General features: G+C 42.2%; 1 protein-coding gene and 1 long non-coding RNA gene across 22 annotated transcripts in view; one reads left to right on the top strand and one right to left on the bottom strand.

The window, feature by feature from the left end:
* The window catches only part of LOC103883473, a 34,041-nt gene extending 21,715 nt beyond the window's left edge, over positions 1 to 12,326 (bottom strand). For both annotated transcript variants that reach the window (XR_001901548.3, XR_645705.4), the window contains exon 1: positions 9,013 to 12,326. This is a non-coding gene — a long non-coding RNA (uncharacterized LOC103883473). The remainder of the gene's footprint in view (positions 1 to 9,012) is intronic.
* Positions 1 to 19,103, top strand: part of PHACTR1 (phosphatase and actin regulator 1) — a 576,315-nt gene that overhangs the window by 225,311 nt on the left and 331,901 nt on the right. Inside the window, exon 1 of one of the 20 annotated variants that reach the window (XM_021936609.2) lies at positions 17,337 to 17,622. The exons of 14 other annotated variants lie outside the window; for them this stretch is intronic. The gene's annotated coding sequence lies outside the window, so the exon portion shown is untranslated. Of the gene's footprint in view, positions 1 to 17,336; positions 18,116 to 19,103 lie in introns of those variants that run through there. 5 more of the 20 variants (XM_021936610.2, XM_021936612.2, XM_021936613.2 and 2 more) reach the window with 5 other exon arrangements.

Genomic DNA, 19,103 nt, shown 5'->3' on the forward strand with positions numbered 1-19,103 from the left:
TGAAGGGTCTTTCTTACAAGTCACAGCTGTGAAGAGAAGCAAGCAGAAAACCATAGTAGTGTCAGGCTGATTGTAAGAAAAGAAGAGGTGGAGGGGTCTCATCACACAGCACATTGCTCTAAGACCTTTTTTCAGCAGGGAGAGTTTGTGACCGGATGTCACTACCTCTCACTTGCCACTTCCTGCCTCTCCTCTTGAATCTGCTCCTACCTTCAGTGAGTAGGAGCCAAATGTCCTTGAAGTGTAGCATTGGGGTTCTGGGAAGCTGCAGAGTTGTGAATTATGGGCGTACGTCAGGACAAGCGAGCCTCGAAGCAGCATGAGTCAGGAATACAGCATAGTCAGAGCCCAGGGCAGATTCGCAGCCAGAAGCAAGCATACAAGCAAAGGTATATGCAATCTGATGTTTGTAATGCTGAAGGCTTGCACTGGCATAGAAAAATATGTAAAGTGAACTCAAAGGTCAGTATATGGGGCTTGCAATCAAAACATCATGAGTGGACCTGAATTAAGGAAAACGCATTTTCTAACACAGACAGAGAGTTCTTTGATGTTTCCTTTTGGAGAAGCTCCTCCCCAAGGTATGAAAAACTTTGAGCAGGAAATAAATGGCTCATCAATTCCCCCATTCTGCCAGCAACTAACCTCATCCAGTGTGGGATTACAGGAAAGGTACCCATAAGAAAATCTCTGCCTACATTCATTGACATTGACTTTCCAATGCCACATCCCATCTTTTGCTCACCCTTCAGGAAACAGAATATTCCAACAAACATGCAACAACAGAAAAGGAAGAAAAAAAGAGAAAAAACTGATAATCCTCAAAATGATCTGTCATTTCCCATTAAATATGTCATTATTTCCATACGATTAAGTGCCTTTTAGTGTGCCTAGCACTATGCTACTTAAACACCACAGGGATATCAAGTAGTAGAAACACAATTCAAGCTAATACTTTTTGAGTATTTATTGCCAAGTGATATACTACACTTTTGAAATACCCTGCCCTGTTTAAAGTAACCACAACTTCATGTTGTAGTTAGAGCTAGTTCTTTCATTTACAAGTGGTGAAACTAAGTCTTAAAGGTCAAACAACTAGTTTAAGGTCACACAGTGGTCAGGTGCGGTGGCTCACACCTGTAATCCTAGTCACTTGGGAGGCTGAGGCAGGAGAATCGCTTGAACTCAGGAGGCGGCGGATGCAGTGAGCCGAGATCATACCACTGCGCTTCAGCCTGGGCGACAGAACGAGACTCTGTCTCAAATAAATAAATAAATAAACAAATGTAAATAAGGTCACACTGATACATGACAAGCCTGGGACTGGAATTCATACAGTCCAACTCCAATGCCCGAGTGTTTGGCAACACAGTTCCACTGAAGAAAGTAGCTTACGAGCTAGTGGAGAAATGAATCATCCAAGTCAATCTTCCTGACCCAGGCTGATACAAGCACACATATCCCAAAGCTCCGTAGCTCTTTCATCCAGGCATTTCAGCAGGTATAGATCTGCCCTACCAACCACATTCAATCTTTGCAGAATCCTGGTAATATTCAATAAAAAAGTATTATTCATTCCTCTATAGGTTAAACATAGAATTACGAGTAATTCCGCTCCTAGACAGATATCCTAAAGAATTAGAAACAGATGCTCAAACAAAAACTTGTACAGGAATGTTCATAGCAGCGTTACTCACAGTAGCCAAAAGGTAGAAAACCCACAAATGTTCATCAATAAACAAAGTGTGGACAAAAAATATGTGGCATATCCATATAATGAAATATTATTCAGCCATAGAAAGAAAGAAAGTACTGACATATGTACTTTATGGATGAACCTTGAAAATACTATGCCAACAGAAAGAAGCCACATATGTTGGATTCCATTTATATGAAATGTCCAGAATAGACAAATTCACAGAGACCTGAAGGTAGGTTGGTTCTACCAGGGGCTAAGGAAAATTGGAGAATTAGGTATGATTGTTTCTTGGCTACAGGGTTTCCTTTTGGGTTGATGAAAATATTATAGCACTACGTAGTGTTGATGGCTGCACAACACTGTGAATGTACTAAATGGCACTGAATTATACACCTTAAAATGGTTACAATAATGAATTTTACATATGTGTATTCTGCCACAATGGAAAGAAAAAGTTATTGGACCTGGGATAGTAGGTTCCATGTGGCATTTTTAGGGGTTCATAGATGTGTAAGACACATTCTCTATCCTCAAATAATTTAGAAATACACTGATGATGAAATTAAAATGCAAATGTCCTTCTTGCTTTTATATGAATGGGAAGGTGCTGTTGCTTTGGTGACAAATGGTATATCCAAGTAAATAATTGCTTCACTGTGGTTGAATTGACACCTGTCAACATGTTATGATTTATAAAGGTTGTAAAACATTTAGAAATTCATACGATCTGAATGGCACAGGTAAATTTATTTTATATTTGAGATAATACTTAAGAATTTATGATATTCTAAATCTGTAGGCCTTGCATGTAGTCTTGGAATTTTCTTGCTTTTGCTGGATCAATAGAAAAAATGACGGACAAAAGATGACTCTTCTGCATATTTAGGTCTCAGGTCATTTTATGGATTATTAACTTTGCCAAACTGCATGTGGGATTAATTGGAAACAATTGCAATGTTTTTACTACATTGCACCACTTCCTTTTGTTAATTAAGAGACATTACCCTCTGTTCTACTGATAACAAAAAGGATGACTCTTTTATTGCCAGACAGCAGCCATGGAAGGAAAGGCAGGAAGCACAGTGTGTCTGAGAATTAAGGCAATGATCGAGGGCATGCATCTCAGTATGGTGGCTACCGAGAGAGACGCTGAGTCCAAATCCTGGGCTCTTAAGTATGCTTAATTCTAAGCTTCTAGTTCAATCTGCCCAATTACAATTTGGCCTGCCTGTTTGCTAGTTGACAAAAGCAAGCTGCCTAAAAATGCAAAACTTACTAAGGAGAATAAAATAACAATGGGGTTGATTAAGAAAATCCCTCGCCATCCACAATTACATACCTATGTTAATCCTTTCGTTTAAAAAATAAATTAGAAACAAAATTAATACAACATCTATAAGTGCCCTTTAATAGTAAACCCTTTAAAAAAATAAACTTCCTTATTCTGACTTTATTGAAGAGTTTGGAAGTGGGTATGTGTGTAGCTCTGTGTTTCAAAAGATCATATCTGTCCCCCTAAAACAGTTGTTTGATCAGATTACTGTAATGCCTAAGCATGTTCTGAACATCCACTTTGCAAGCTAGATAACGTAGAGAAGACAGAGGAAGTTCCCGTGAATGGGGATGAAAGGAGCGGTGAAGATGTCTTCACCTTTGAAATAAGATTTTCTTTTTTTTTTTTTTTTTGAGACAGAGTCTTGCTGGGTTGCCCAGGCTAGAGTGCAGTGGTGGGATCTCGGCTCACTGCAAGCTCCGCCTCCCAGGTTCATGCCATTCTTCTGCCTCAGCCTCCCGAGTAGCTGGGACTACAGGCGCCCACCACCACGCCCGGCTAATTTTTTGTATTTTCAGTAGAGACGGGGTTTCACCGTGTTAGCCAAAATGGTCTTGATCTCCTGACCTCATGATCTGCCCGCCTCGGCCTCCCAAAGTGCTGGGTTTACAGGCGTGAGAGTTGAGATTTCTTTTAGTCCCTCAGACATGCCATGCTGTCTCTGGTTTTAGCAACTTCATACAAGTAGTTGCCCCTGAATACACTCTTCCCCTTTTGCCCCCCTTATTCCCATCTGACTAACTTCTACTTCTCTTTTAGGTCCCTGTATAAAACCACTTCCTCCAGGAAGCTCTCCCTAATCACTCCCCAAGATTCATTGTCTTTCTGCTATGCACCGCCACATTGTCTCTGTTTCCCCTATGATAGCTCTTACCACATTTTCTGGTCATTGCATGTTTACTTATCCACTGTTCAGTCAAAACTGTAAGTTTCATCAAAGCAGGAATTATGTTCATCTTGCTGTCAAGAGAATATTTTCTCAGTATATTCACTAGTGCCTGGCATGGTGCTAAATACATATTTTCCAAGTCAATGAATAAGGACAGATGAAATGAAATGTGAATGAATGAAGAAGATTTGAATAGATCAGGGATTCCCAAAGTACGGTCATTAAATGCTAATTCTTACGGGTTTCTAGAAAAAGAGGAATCTGGTGTTTGGGAAACACTGAGTAGCAAAGCTAACCTGATTTACTTGCTGCAGGACTTCTCAGAGCATTTTAAATGCTAAAGTTTAGCCGGGTACAGTGGCTCATGACTGTAATTCCAGCATTTTGGGAGGCCGAGGTAGGCAGATCACCTGAGGTCACGAGTTTGAGACCAGCCGGGCCAATATGGCAAAACCCCGATTCTACCAAAAATACAAAAATTAGCCGGGTGTGGTGGTAGGTGCCTGGAGTCCCAGCTACTCAGGAGACTGAGGCAGAAGAATTGCTTGAACTCAGGAGGTGGAGGTTGCAGTGGCCAAGATCGTAACACTGCACTCCAGCCTGGGTAACAGAGCAAGACGCTGTCTCACAAATAAATAAATACATAAATAAATAAATGCTAAAGTTCATGAAACCTCCAAGGCGGGGGTGGAAGTAGATCTAGTATACTGTATTACACCAGATTACCAGATTCCTTTTCTTTAGTAGACATCTCACAAGACCAGTATTCTGAGGAGCATATATTGGGAAATGCCACAAAGATAAAGAATAAAGAAATGCATCGTCCAGTGAGAAGGTGGGTAGAGAAAGACGAAACGTGTGTAGAACACTAAGTAGACTATAATAGCAGAAAATGTGGCATCAGGGAAGGATGCAATGAAAAATGAACAGGAACGTAGTGAAGGACGTTGGGTGCCATGCTAAACAACTTGAACACTACCCTGTAAGGGAGTGATGTTAACCTTTGAGAAAGGGTGTCATGTACTAACCTGGTTTTAGGAAGCCAATTCTGGTGGCAGTGTGAAAAACAAAGCTCCCAGATATGAGCAATTTGCAAATGGGAAACCAGTTAGATTATTGCAGTAGACCTGGTAAGAGAGGGTAAGGATGCGAATTAGGAAAATTGCAAGTGGTGTAAAAGAGAAGGCTCTAGAAAAATAGATTAAAAGATCAGAAGTGAGACCGTCCAGGGAGGGGTAAGACCAAAAAATGGCTTGAGAGAGAACCCAGCATTTAAGAAGTAGATAAATGGAGAAAAAAACAAAGAAATAAGAAGTACAGTTCAAGCAAACAAATGAAAAAGTAGCTTAGATAGTAAGTGGTATTGCAGAAAGCAAGAAAAGAATTGCAGCGTGGTATCCAATATGGTAGAGGGCTCAGAGTCTAAAAAATCATTGCACATACAATGCAGCGATGGTGCTGGAATTTTTTTTTTTTTTTTTTTTTGAGATGGAGTCTTGCTCTGTTGTTCAGGCTGGAGTGCAGTGGCAAGATCTCGGCTCACTGGAACCCTCCACCTCCCTGGTTCAGGCAATTCTCCTGCCTCAGCCTCCTGAGTAGCTGGGATTAAAGGCACCCGCCACCATGCCTGGCTAATCTTTGCGTTTCTAGTAGAGATGGTGTTTCACCATGTTGGCCAGGCTGGTCTCAAACTCCTGATGTCATGATCCGCCCACCTCAGCCTCTGAAAGTGCTGGGATTACAGGTGTGAGGTACCACGCTCGGCCGACGGTGCTGGATTTTTAGTGGAGCTCCCCTAGATCGCTAATATAATTTTGTAACAGTCCAACTTCTAGACTTAAAAAAGGAATACCGGCCGGGCGCGGTAGCTCAAGCCTGTAATCCCAGCACTTTGGGAGGCCGAGACGGGCGGATCACGAGGTCAGGAGATCGAGACCATCCTGGCTAACACGGTGAAACCCTGTCTCTACTAAAAATACAAAAAAACCAAGCTGCTTGAGCTGAAAGCGGGCCTGTAGTTCCAGCTACTCAGGGAGGCTGAGGCAGGTTGTCGCATAAACCATGGGAGGCAGAGCTTGCAGTGAGCTGAGATCCGGCCACTGCACTCCAGCCTGGGCAATAGAGCAAGACTCTGTCTCAAAAAGAAAAAAAAGAAATACCCATAAATTACTGCTTGGCAAGCTAAGTTCTTTCTGCTAGATGCTTTATGCTTCTTTCTACTGCACTGTTGAGATACGATGGTCTGCATAACCCAGCACTTTATCTGGCTTCCCAAGTATAACCTGAAGAAACATAACTATTCTGCTTTTTTTTTTTTTTTTCTGTAATGACACCAGTTGCCTCGTGATTTTCACATCAGTTAATATAGAGGGAAGTGGTTTACTGCAGAGGGTTCAATGAGAAATAAAGAAGACATGGGAAAAATATGAAAAACAACGCTCTTATTTTTGAATGGATGATGAATTAATGACTTGGGAGGAAAAAACTAAATCAAAACTAGTGAAACTTAAAAGAAATATTTAGAACATTTCTTTGAAAGCAGAAATGTGGGAGCCAGACGCTCCTGGGTTTGTATCCTGACTCTAGTGGCTATAAATTATATGACATTTGGGGAAAGAAATGGTAGATCTTGCCAGGGGCTGTGGTAAGCAGTAAACTTCTGTGAATTCATTTAATCCTCACAATCACCCTAAGGAAAAGTGAGGCTCAGAAAGGTCTAAGCAATTTAAATATGTAGTAAGTGACAGAGTCAGATTCAAACTCAGGGTCATTTGATGACAAAGCAGTTATTTTCCACCAGTCTGAAAACTGTGAGGCAGAAATCACTTCTGTTTTCTTCACGTGTGTATATCCTACAGATCCATAGCAGGCTGTTAATAACTATTTGTTGAATGGATGAATTAATATATAAATGATTAAGTGAATGAACAACTAATCTGTAATGTTATTTCCAATAGACTTTATCTTTTTCAACCCCAATGTTCTCCTCTGTTGGCTCATTGTAGGTGCACCATGAACCTTTCCATATCCCTAAAGGAAAGGCCGAGCTGATTGGCAACAGACTTAGGAGCTGGATGGTTCTGCATCATTAGTCAAAACAGACTTCCTGTTCTAGGGTAATCTGGCCAGTAGGTGATGCTGACTGAGACAGTTGAAAACACCTAGTGTCAAGTCACGGCTGGGTGTTGGTAAGCTGTACAGAGCAGCTGAGATTATTTGGATTGTTTGAAACAATTACGATCATGACATTAACATAAAAGCTGAGAAATATAGTTGAGTTGAAGGGAAAATGTCTCAGTGGAAGGAAAGGTGATTAAAGAAAGGGGTATATCCCAGCCAGCTCTAAGACCTTAAAAGCAAAACCCATCATGGTGGCTAGGATAGGGTTGTTGGTGGTGGTCATGGTGGTGATGCTGATAATGATAATAAACTGGAAGATGTATGCCTTCTCTGTGCCAGTTATGATGCTAAGTATTTAACACAAACCACCGCATTTATCTTAACAATAATCCTATGATCTAGGCTTTATTTTTATCCCCCTTCAAGACTTGTGAATTCATCAAAGGTCACACAGTTAAAGTAATAATGGTCAAGATTTAAACTCTGACCTTGCCCGATTCCAGTGCCTAAGCTTTGAACTCCATGTTATTTTCCTCTAGGAAGAGGTAATTGAGGCCATATTTATCTTTCAATTAGGTTTTTTTAAAAATGTGTTCAACATCTACATTTCATCCACATGCCCTTACTCAAAGCTGCTCTCACATTCTGAAATATTTGAATATTTGACAATTTAGTAATATATTAAATTTTACTTCCAGGCAATTTATAGCTGTTTTTCTTTGTTTGCGTGGAAAGTCATAAAAGCATTTCAAAATAAATTTTTATAACAGACATGCTTGAAGGTCAGATGCAAGGAATCCTTGTGACAATGGGGTACAAAGAAATAGAAAAATGGGGCTGGGCATGGTGGCTCACGCCTGTAATCCCAGCACTTTGGGAGGCTGAGGCAGGCAGATCACCTGAGGTCCGGAGTGCCAGGCCAGTCTAACCAACATGGAGAAACCCATAGCTACTAAAAATACAAAATTAGCCTGGCATGGTGGCGCCTACCTGTAATCCTAGCTACTTGGGAGACTGAGGCAGGAGAATCACTTGAACCCAGGAGGTGGAGATTGCAGTGACCTGGATCGTGCTATTGCACTCCAACCTGGGCAACAAAAGCGAAACTTCGTCAAAAAAAAAAAAAAAAAAGAAAAAAAGAAAGAAAGAAAGAAAAGAAAAATGGTCCACATTCTCCAGGAATTTTCACCACAGTGGAGATACAGCCTATGTCAATGAAACACCTAGGAAAGTCCAGTAAACAGTAACTCAAGGGCAACATCTTCCAACACAGACACCACTCTCTTAGCTTAAGTGCTCATTGGGAAGGAAGAATAAGTAAATGATCCAAGTCCATTGTGGTTGTTTGGGAGCTTCCTGGAAGAGGTGAGTCTGTGGAGGCAAATGTGGTATAGACATACATTGGCCAAAAAGGCATGGGAGTCGGAGAGGATATTCTAACGAGGAAGGGGGTCTGAATGTAGTGCTATGGTGGTTTTATTTAAAATAAATTTAAAGAATATATAAACTCTGATATAAAACACTTTGAAAAAGTGTTTAGTATTAATGTCCTTTTAAACCAAAAATGGTTTGGTAACTTTAAGATTTAGTATAAACGTAAACAGCTTCTGTGGTTTGAAAAAAAAAAAAATCACGAATCAATCTGGATCAATGGTGGGATTTTCTCATACCACTACACACACAAGTACACAGTGCTCTGAGGAAGAGAAGGATTAGATTACTACTTGAAAATGGAGTTGCCCATCCCCAAGGCTGATAGAATGTCTAAGAGGCCAAGCCTTATATACACCCCTGCTGTCTCACACCTAATGCTCCAATCCTGGGCTGCTTATGATTTTTATTAAATAGCTACTGGAGTGTCCCGAGTCTCTTTCAGTGCATAACAAATCACCCCAACACTTAGCTGTTTAAAACAATGATCATTTTGATAATCTCTCATGTTTCTGTGAACCAGGATTTGGGAGGACTCACCTGAATAGTTTTTGTTTCAGTCTCTCATGAGGTTGCAGTTCAGGCAGCAACTGTTGAAGGGTGGGGCTGGAGCATCTGGGAACTCTCTGGTCTCTCCACGCAGGCTAAGTTGGGCTTCCTTATAGCATGGCGGCCTGAAAGCAGTTAACTGCTTATGTGTCATCTGAAGGCTTCAATAGCAAGGATCCCAACTAATTTGAGAGAAGCTACATTGCCTTTTATGATGGCATCTCTGCAGTCCCACAGAATTACTTCTACCATACGGTGTGTAAGCAAGTTCCAAGCCTACTCAGATTCAGAGAGAGGAATTAAGATTCCACCATTTGATGGGGGAGTGGTAGGATTCTAGAAGGGAATGTGGGATAGGAGATATGATTGTGTTCATCTTTGGAAAATACAGTCTGCAACTTGGAGGTTTTCCAGGAGAAGGGAGGAGGAGAGGCACACACATGTGGTACTCACCATTTGCTAGAGAGCTCATTTAATTTCCCAAAGAACTCTACAAAAGGGGCATTGTTGTCTTTCTCCCTTTTATACATGAGAAAAAGGAGACTAAGAAACCAGCCTGGCTAGGATCATTCAGCACCTGCTCTGCCCTAGGTACCTGACAGGTGCTTTACAAACATCACCTTAGAACTTCCCCCCAGTTTACGAAACAGAGGCTAACTCACCTGCCCCCCGTGAGCAAGTGGCAGAACTAGAATTCCATCCCAGGCCTCTTCCTACTGCAGTTTCTACCTTATAACACCTCATTCATTTGCGCCATTACATGGGCCACTGAGTGCTTGTATCTTCCCTGGGTCTTCGTCCTATTTGGGCACAAGTCATGACAAAAATTCCACATGGTGCTTTGGAGAGAATTAGAGGGACCAACAAAAGGGCCTGATCCTGCAGGAGACTGCCTTTTTCTGTTGCTCTCCCAAAGTAAAGCTGTCATGTAGGTTTTGTGCTGAGCTGGCCAAAAAGCAATTTGAAAAATGGCTTCCGAGATGGGCAGTGGCATTGACTTGGCAGGGAGGAAGGTAATAACTGCTCTGTTTAGATTATGCTGGAGGCCTCTCATCTCGTTCCTGTCAGGCCCTGCCTTCATTCTGGGAAGCTCTGTGTGAAACTGTCCCCTTTGCTCAGAACAAGAATCCTTTGACCTCATACCTTTCTTGTTTATGGTATTGCAGACCTTCCAAGGGAGAGCAGAAACAGGCTAGTCTAAGTTTAGCAACCTGGTGAGCTTAATATGGCCTTGGCAAAAAGATCTCCATACAAGACCCTTAGTTAGTTGGCCAGAAATAGCAAGGAGACAAAATAAACTCATTTTTAAGATAATAAAAGAAAAGGAGGCAGTTAAAGAAAAAGAGAGAGAGGTAAAGGAAAATAAAGAAGGGGGAGAAAGAGGTAGAATGAAGAAAGAGGGAAAGAAGGAAGACAGGTTGTGAAAGTCAATAAATTCGCCATCTTAATATGTGCCAACAGCAAGTGGGATAGAGAGAAGGTGGGGTGAGACAGGAGGAGTTCACACCCTAATTCCATCTCCAACACTTTATTATGATCATGAAATATCTCCTAATATTTGATGTTGAGAATAAACAATTTCCATTCATTGACACTCATATTAGCCACTCACTCTGCCAAGCCCTTTATTTATAGACATGATCTCGTGCAGTGCCCAGAGTAATCTGCAATATCCTCATTCGCTTTTTATAGATAAGGAAACTGAGGCTCACAGAGGGTAAAGGACTTTGCCCAGCAGAGACAGCTCTGCTCTGTGCACTGTGTTGTAAAGCCAGGCAGTGGTGGCCAAAGGCTGACCCTTAGAGCACACAGAGCAAAAAGCCTCTTCCTGGATCAAGTTCCTGAGGGAGTTAGGCTTTTACAGAACTCAGCTTCTCTCCTAGCCCTGAGCCTGGCCTCCTAGCACCATGCCCTGTGCAAGTCTGAGGCTATCCCAGGCTCCAGAGCCTCCAGAAACCCCATTGGTAATAGTTTTCTGTTGACATCAAGGCTATGATACTGTTTAAGTAGGTGAAAATACGTATTTATTATGAGAAGCATCAAGTGTATTTTATCTTCATTTTATTTCAACAAGAGTTTGTTAAACCTTTAGTACCTGCACTGCTGTTTATGTAGTGGCATTGCGGAAACAAAGTGCAGAAAGCAATGAATACTCTTGAGTAACTGACAACCCAGTAAAAAACAACTGGTGCATTGCACTCGAGCCAGTGAGCGCAGCCCTGGGCACCCGTGAGCAAGACGTTCTCTGGTCCCTTCATTTTTAAAAAAACAGGCTTTAGAGCAGTTTTAGGTTCACAGCAAAGTTGAGAGGAAGGAACAGAGATTTCTCATGTACCTCCTACCCTACAAGTGCACAGCTTCCCTATCGATAGTCCCCAGCAGAGTGGTTCCTTTGTGACAATTGATGAACCTACGTCATCATCTCTGAGTCCACAGCCTGCATTAGGGTTCACTCTTGGTGCTCTTGGTGCTGAACATTCTGTGGGTTTGGATAGATGTTTAATGACATGTTCTAACCACTATAGTATCATCTGAGCAAAGTAATTTCCCTGCCCAAAAAATCCTCTGTGCTCCACTCATTCATCACTCCCTCCCCCAACCCTGATCTTTTCATTGTCTCCGTAGTGTTTACCTTTTCCAGAATATCGTGTAGTCAGACTCAAACAGTGTGTGGCCTTTCCAGACTGGCTTTTTTCCATGGAGGCATTTAGATTTCCTCCATGTCTTTTCATGGCTTGAGAGCTCATTTGCTTTTAATGCTAAATAATACTCTATTGTCCGGATGTACCAGTTTATTTATCCATACGCCTCCTGAAGGACATCTTGATTGCTTCCAACTTTTGGCAATTATGCATAAAGCTGCTATCCATGTGCAGACTTTTGTGTGGATATGAAGTTTTCAACTCCTTTGTGTAGATACCAAGGAACAGGATGTCTGGATCATATGATAAGAACATGTTTAGTTTTGTAAGAAATTTCCAAATTGTCTTCCAGAGTGTCTGTACCATTTTGAGTCCCCACCAGCAATAAATGAGAGTTCCTTCCTATCCTTGCCAGCATTGGATGGTTGGTCTGTTCGTTTTTTAAAGCACCAATAAACCGAATTATGGTAGAAACTACTAGAGAGCCAAAAATAGTGCCAAAAATGACTCTGAGAAAAAGGCTGAATGTCAAGTCCTGTGACATCCACAGAGCAGCGCCCCTTGTGCCCTTACTCAAAGCTACAATATTCTTGCCAGGTGGGGTGGCTCATGCCTGTAATCCCAGCACTTTGGGAGGCTGAGGCATGTGGATCACCTGAGGTCAGGAGTCCGAGATTAGCCTGGCCAATGTGATGAAACCTCGTCTCTACTAAAAACATAAAAATTAGCGGGGCATGGTGGCTGGCACCTGTAATCCCAGCTCCTTGAGAGGCTGAGGCAGGAGAATCTCTTGAACCCAGGAGGTGAAGGTTGCAGTGAGCCGAGATCGTGGCATTGCACTCCAGCCTGGGCAACAGAGCAAGATTCCATCTCAAAAACAAACAAACAAACAAACAAATAAATAAATAAATAAATATAAAAAGCTACAATATTCTCATTCTACACAAAATGCTAGTAAGCTAGTTTTCTATTTTCCCATCCCACTAAAATTTGGAGGCTTTAAAGAGTCAGAGACTCTTTAAAATATAAAACAAAAACACATGCCTTAGCCTGTTTACAAATAAGTTAACAAATATGTAACCCTGTGCACTTTGGAGACATAACTACACATCAACTTGTCTAAACTGGTGTTGATAACAATAACCTCAAAACACTGGCTGAAAGAATGAAACTGTATTCGAGATGCCACAGCTATTAGAAATTGGGGATATTGTAAGTCCCTGCCTTATAGATTTTTTGTTAGAATTAAATGAAATCTGTGTAAAATGCTTAGCACAATGTTTGATACCTAGTAAGTGCTGATAATATTGGCTGCTGTGTAATGACGAGAATGATGATGGTGATAACGATGATACACCAAGGGATTAGAGAATCAGAAGGAAGAGTAGGAGAGAATTGGAATTCCTCAGACATTCATTGAAATACTCTTATGTCCCAAGGTGAGTTCACAGGTAAATGACACACAATTCATCTTCTTGGAAAGGTCCTTGTATAGCATATTATATGATTATAGTTGAATGTGATAAATGTTATAACACATTGACTTATAAAAGTGGCGTGATGGCATAGGTGAAGAAGCTGTTAATTTTGACCACAAGATTAGGAAAAACTACAGGAGATAGCTGAGCTAGGCTTGAAAGATTTTGCTATTTGGTAAGGGGTAGGCATTTCAAGGAAGAACATTGTGGGCAGACGAAACAGACTTTCAACAAAGGCAGGGAGACTGAGAAGTCATGCCACAGTTAAGCATGCAGACTAGGGTAAATTCAAAGAAGGTGCAGCAAAGAGATGAGCTGGAAACGCTCCCAGGGCCAGTTTATGATTGCCTAGCATATCACTGCAAGGAGTGTGGATTTCATTTGAAAGGCAGTAGGTTGCCATTAAAAGTTTTAAGCTGAGTAGCTGTAGGATTAAATGTCTGCTTGGACACATGCTCACGCTGAAGGCAGGGTAGAAAATGAACTCAAGTGGTCAGAAAGTGAAGTCAGGAGGGCCAGGCAGGGGTGCTCGTGATAGTTTGGGGACTGGCTGAGGCCCTGCCACTTGAGAAAAGGTGATAGGTAGACTTGATAAGATTGAGGGGTCTGGCTGGGCACAGTGGCTCATGCCTGTAATCCCGGATCACACAGCAAAACCCCGTCTCTACTAAAAATACAAAAAATTAGCCGGGCGTGGTGATGGGCGCCTGCAGTCCCAGCTACTCAGGAGGCTGAGGCAGGAGAATGGCGTGAACCTGGGAGGTGGAGCTTGCAGTGAGCCGAGATCGCGCCACTGCACTCCAGCCTGGGTGACAGAGCGAGACTCCGTCTCAAAAAAAGAAAAAAAAAAGATTGAGGGGTCTATTAGGAGGGCTAGGGGAAATGGGCAGAGAGAGATGATGTGTAGAAAGTAGACTCAAGTCAAGATAAGACTTTGGGGGCCTGAGCTTGGGCAACTGGGGCAACACAAGGAAAGAACTTTTTACAAACCCAAGATTGATGTTTTAATCTTCATGATCCTCTAGTGGCAAGAAAGAAGTTGAATCTTTAATACTATTTCAATTCCAGGCTTATTTGATGTTTTCTTGTTCCACTCAAGAGATTACCACTTGAATTATGCCATAGGGCTAGAACCAAATTAATGCAGTTTATTTTTCTAAAATATGCAAGTAGGGATAGACAGATTTGCTCCCCCAAAATAAATTCTAACCTCAAAATGGCCAAATATAATCCAGGGCTTGGCCATCTAATGTGATAACCACTAACCACATGTGGCTACTGAGTATTTGAAATGTGGCTAGACTTATTTGAGATGTGATGAGGGTATAAAACACTTACCAATATTCAGATATTCAGTGTGAAAATAATTCATAATATTTCATTAATTTTTATATTGATTACATGTTGAAATAATGTTTTGGGTATATGGGATTAAATAAGCTATATTACAAAAACAACTTCCCTTAAAAAATTTTAATGTGACTACTAGAAAATTTAAAATCACAGCTATGGCTCGCATTATATTTCCCATTTTTTTTTTTTTTTTGAGAGAGAGAGAGATGGTGTCTTGCTCTGTTGCCCAGGCTGGAGTGCAGTAGTACAGTCGTGGTTCACTGTAGCTTTTTCCTCCTGGGCTCAAGGGATCCTCCCATCTCAACCTCCCCAGTAGCTGGAATTACACGTGCACCCAACCAGCTAATTTTTTAATTAAAAAAAATTTTTTTGTAGCAATGGGGTCTTGCTATGTTGCCCAGACTGGTCTCAAACTCCTATTCTCACCTGGCCTCCCAAAGCGCTGGGATTACAGGACTGAGCCACCGTGCCCGGCCCCACATTATATTTCTATTGAACAGTGCTGGTCTAAGAAATTTGAGTTTTGCAGTGCCAGTATTTAATGATCATGTACAGGCCAAGGGTATATTTTTTATTACTGCCTCCTCTTCCCGTTACTGAGGAATGTCTCACCACCTGATGTTTTCTAACACCTTCCTATGTGTCTTTATTCTTATTAAGAAAGTAGTTACCATAGCAACTGCCACAATACTTTGTATTTACTACACCTGGAGGGAGAGACATAAACAGACATCAATCTGTCATTCAGGTTTTCAGGTTTACATATTTATATTTTTCTCATGTTTATCTGGGTTTTCCTCTGCAAAGCGGAACACCAAGAGCAGAAGACCCGTCTTCTAACTCCCATCTATGACACTGACATCTCTGGATCTCCATAAGGATCTAGAACTAGATGTACCATATGACCCAGCCATCCCATTACTGGGTATATACCTAGAGGATTATAAATCATGCTGCTATAAAGACACATGCACACGTATGTTCATTGCGGTACTGTTCACAATAGCAAAGACTTGGGATCAATCCAAATGTCCATCAGTGACAGACTGGATTAAGAAAATGTGGCACATATACACCATGGAATACTATTCAGCCATAAAAAAGGATGAGTCTGTGTCCTTTGTAGGGACATGGATGCAGCTGGAAACCATCATTCTCAGCAAACTATCACAAGAACAGAAAACCAAACACCGCATGTTCTCACTCATAGGTGGGAACTGAACAATGAGATCACTTGGACTCGGGAAGGGGAACATCACACACCAGGGCCTATTATGGGGAAGGGGGAGCGGGGAGGGATTGCACTGGGAGTTATACCTGATGTAAATGACGAGTTGATGGGTGCTGACGAGTTGATGGGTGCAGCACACCAACATGGCACAAGTATACATATGTAACAAACCTGCACGTAGTGCACATTTACCCTAGAACTTAAAGTATAATAATAAAAATAAATAAATAAATAAATAAAAAGAACAGTCATTACCCCATGCTGACCTCAGGGGGCTATGTGGATAGATACAATAGTTACAAAGAATTTTGAATGTGATTCTTAGGGTACAGTATCTAATGTCACTTATTTTAACATGAAAATAGTATCTGACATTACTTACAATAATGGAGGAAGGCAGGAGGGAGAAAGTAGTTTCCTCCGGTGATTATGGGTTGGGAAGATCCAGGGGAGAGAAAAGGAGTGAGACTAGAAAAACCCATAGAAGGCTGACCAACATTAGCATTTGTTCTCATCAACATAAATAGTTCTTTTCCTGTATTCAGCAACAAGGCTCCACTGGCTGGGAGAAGATTGGGAGTCCAGAGCTATACAGATAGTTCATCTTGGCTTTGACATGGAAAAAGCAAATGGGTTGGAGTGTTTTTTACATCATACTGTATGATACTTTAGGTGTTACCCTCATTGATTGCCATTTAAGCTCCATTCATGGGACGATTATGTTTGAACATGCTTGCTCCTTAGTGGGTAACATCTGGACGGAGATAACAGATGCTAAGACAGGGACTGGGGGGACATTGAGGAATTATTACTACTACCTTCACCTAGGACAGGCGTGGCTTCAAAATGTCTATATAGAGTGGCCTTAGGGGTTACAATATGGTTGAAAGTGGAGGCTGGGGGCTTGCCCTTTCAGAGGTGTTTGCCTAGCAAAGCAAGATGTTGTCCCTTGGGCATTATGCTTATTTGTGGTGGCTGGAGTGGGTTTATGAAGATCAAGGTCAGGGCAGGGATTTTGGCTCAAGACCCCTCAATCCAAGCCACCCCTTTGGCATTTCATGGAAATGTGGCAAAAGTAATAAGAGATTCTCGGTTTTAGGTTTTATTTGCACATGTTTTATAAATCTACCTGAAGCTGTTCAACTGACCGTGCGTTTGATCGTTTGAAAATCCATTCAGCAATTTATCCCATCTACGGAGAACCATCCTAAAATTAAATCAAGAAAGATGCTACCGTCCCATCTTGAGAAATTCCCACTCACTCCTCATGGGCATTTGGGAGGTCCTCTACTCAAGAATTGAACTGAAGGCAAATAAAGTGCATTGCAAAAATGCAGTCCTTCCAGGGAAGGTTCAAGGAAAGTTAATTGTCATTGGTTCACGTTTTGAGGTCTCCCTCCCTCTTCCCTTCCTAGGGGATGGGGTGGGGTGGATGATGCCAGGGGGTGGGGGAAAGGGGAGGCAAGTGTGGTTTTCCGATCAGAGATCAAATAGCAGTTAGAATTATATAATGGAACTGCCCTGAGTCAGGTGACGGGATCACTGAGTAATTCCCTGCAGAAGAAGACAAACTGCATGTTAAAAAGCTCAACAAATACTCTTAAAAAAAAAAAAAAAAAAAAAAAAAGCCCAGGCCGTGAGTTCCAGACTTCCAAGCTGCAGTTTCCTCTGAATCCTCTCCGGGCTGAAACAGCTGTACAGGCTTGCTGAGTCAGAAGACTCCCAGAGATTGGGGATGGCCGAGGCAGGTCGGGGGTCTGGTGTGGATCCCCGAGTTACTTTCTGTTTCATTTTGAAATGTTCCCTGTTTCTGAAACCGGTTGCCTCCGATGTCAAGTAAAACACAGGACTCCTTGGAGACGCCAGCTGGGCTTTTAAGGACTGGGGCTCTGTGAAGGTAAGAGGCAGTCTGTGCCCCACCGGCTGGAGGCTGCCACTTTAGAGAGGTCTGAGTACCCGCAGGTCACACCCAGGAGGGGTTGGTGTGCCTGCCAACTGTTCTGGGCTCTGAATGAGGCTGGAGAGACCATCGTGGAGGCGGTTTCAGGTTAGAAAAGGGATAAAATGGACCCTTCCTGCCAGATGGGTGGCCACCTAGTCCACGGTGAGTTGAATCCATCCCCCGACTTTGGTTGACACCCTCCCCTTCTCCATTCCATCCCACGTGGGAGCTGGTCAGCGGCCAGGGAACTGGCACAGCCGGGAAGGAAGGCGAAGGGGCTGCCTGGCACCGAGAGGCTGCATGGGCGTGTGTAGCATGTGTATTTTCAGAGCCCGACACTTGAGGAGACTGTTGCTCAATTTAAGAAAGCATAGCTATTGGAAAGCCAGGAAACAGACCCAGAGAGGCAGATGCATGTGGGAGCAAAGAGCTCTGGGCAGCCTTTAAGGTAGGCATTGGCATCGGAAATCATGTTATTGCCTTTTGTTTATTTGTGAGGTGGATTTTGTATTGGTTTTATGCTTTGTTCGGTTTAGAGAATTTTCCTTTGATGGAGCTGCCAATATGAATAGATTTGGTTTTGAAATCCTCAGACCGGGTTCATAGGATATCCTGGAGCCCACGGTGTTAGTGTAGACGCCTCAAAGTCAGAGGAGATGGATACAAAACTGGTGATGGTTTTTAAAGGAGATTCACTTGCAAATCTCACTGCAATGGAGCCTTGCTGGGAGTCCTGGTGCCTGCTGAGGCAGGCAGCTCTTAGGAACCTCAGGAAGTTTCTGACTTAAAGAGACAGGAAAGGAAAAAATCAAATCCGCAGCTGTTATTTTGGGGAAAGTGGGTTCTGGGAGAATTTGTGGCTGAAGAAAAAGGAAAGAGGACTTGGAAAACAAACGGAAACGTAAGGGATAGACTTGGTGGGATTCCAGCTTGGGGCAGTGGCATTTTGAGGCTTGCTGCATGGAGATAAAAATCAATATGGGAACCGATAACAGCTCACTCAGCATGAATAAGAAATGCTACATGGATTCTTTCAACACTGACTTCTAAAGAGCCTGAGAAATAGGCAAGGTGTTAGTTTGGAAGAGTTTATTTCTAATTGTTATTTATTTTTTATTGTTTGCCCCCATGAGCTGCTCTAAACAAAATATGGTGATGTTAGAACCAAAAGGAAAGTGTCCTTAGAATAGTATCTATAAAGAGGAGGTATTCAAGTTTTCACTGCCTTTCTCCTTCTTTTTCTGCCTTTCTCTCAGTTTGGGCAAATTATATGATTTGAATATATCCAATAGAAACAACTCTTTAAAGAGGAGCTGGGCACGGTGGCTCACGCCTGTAATCCCAGCACTTTGGGAGGCCGAGGTGGATGGATTACTTGAGGTCAGGAGTTCGAGACCAGCCTGGCCAACATGGTGAAACCCTGTATCTACTAAAAA

This window comes from Papio anubis, chromosome 6, assembly GCF_008728515.1.
Source record: "Papio anubis isolate 15944 chromosome 6, Panubis1.0, whole genome shotgun sequence".
Taxonomy (NCBI): domain Eukaryota; kingdom Metazoa; phylum Chordata; class Mammalia; order Primates; family Cercopithecidae; genus Papio; species Papio anubis.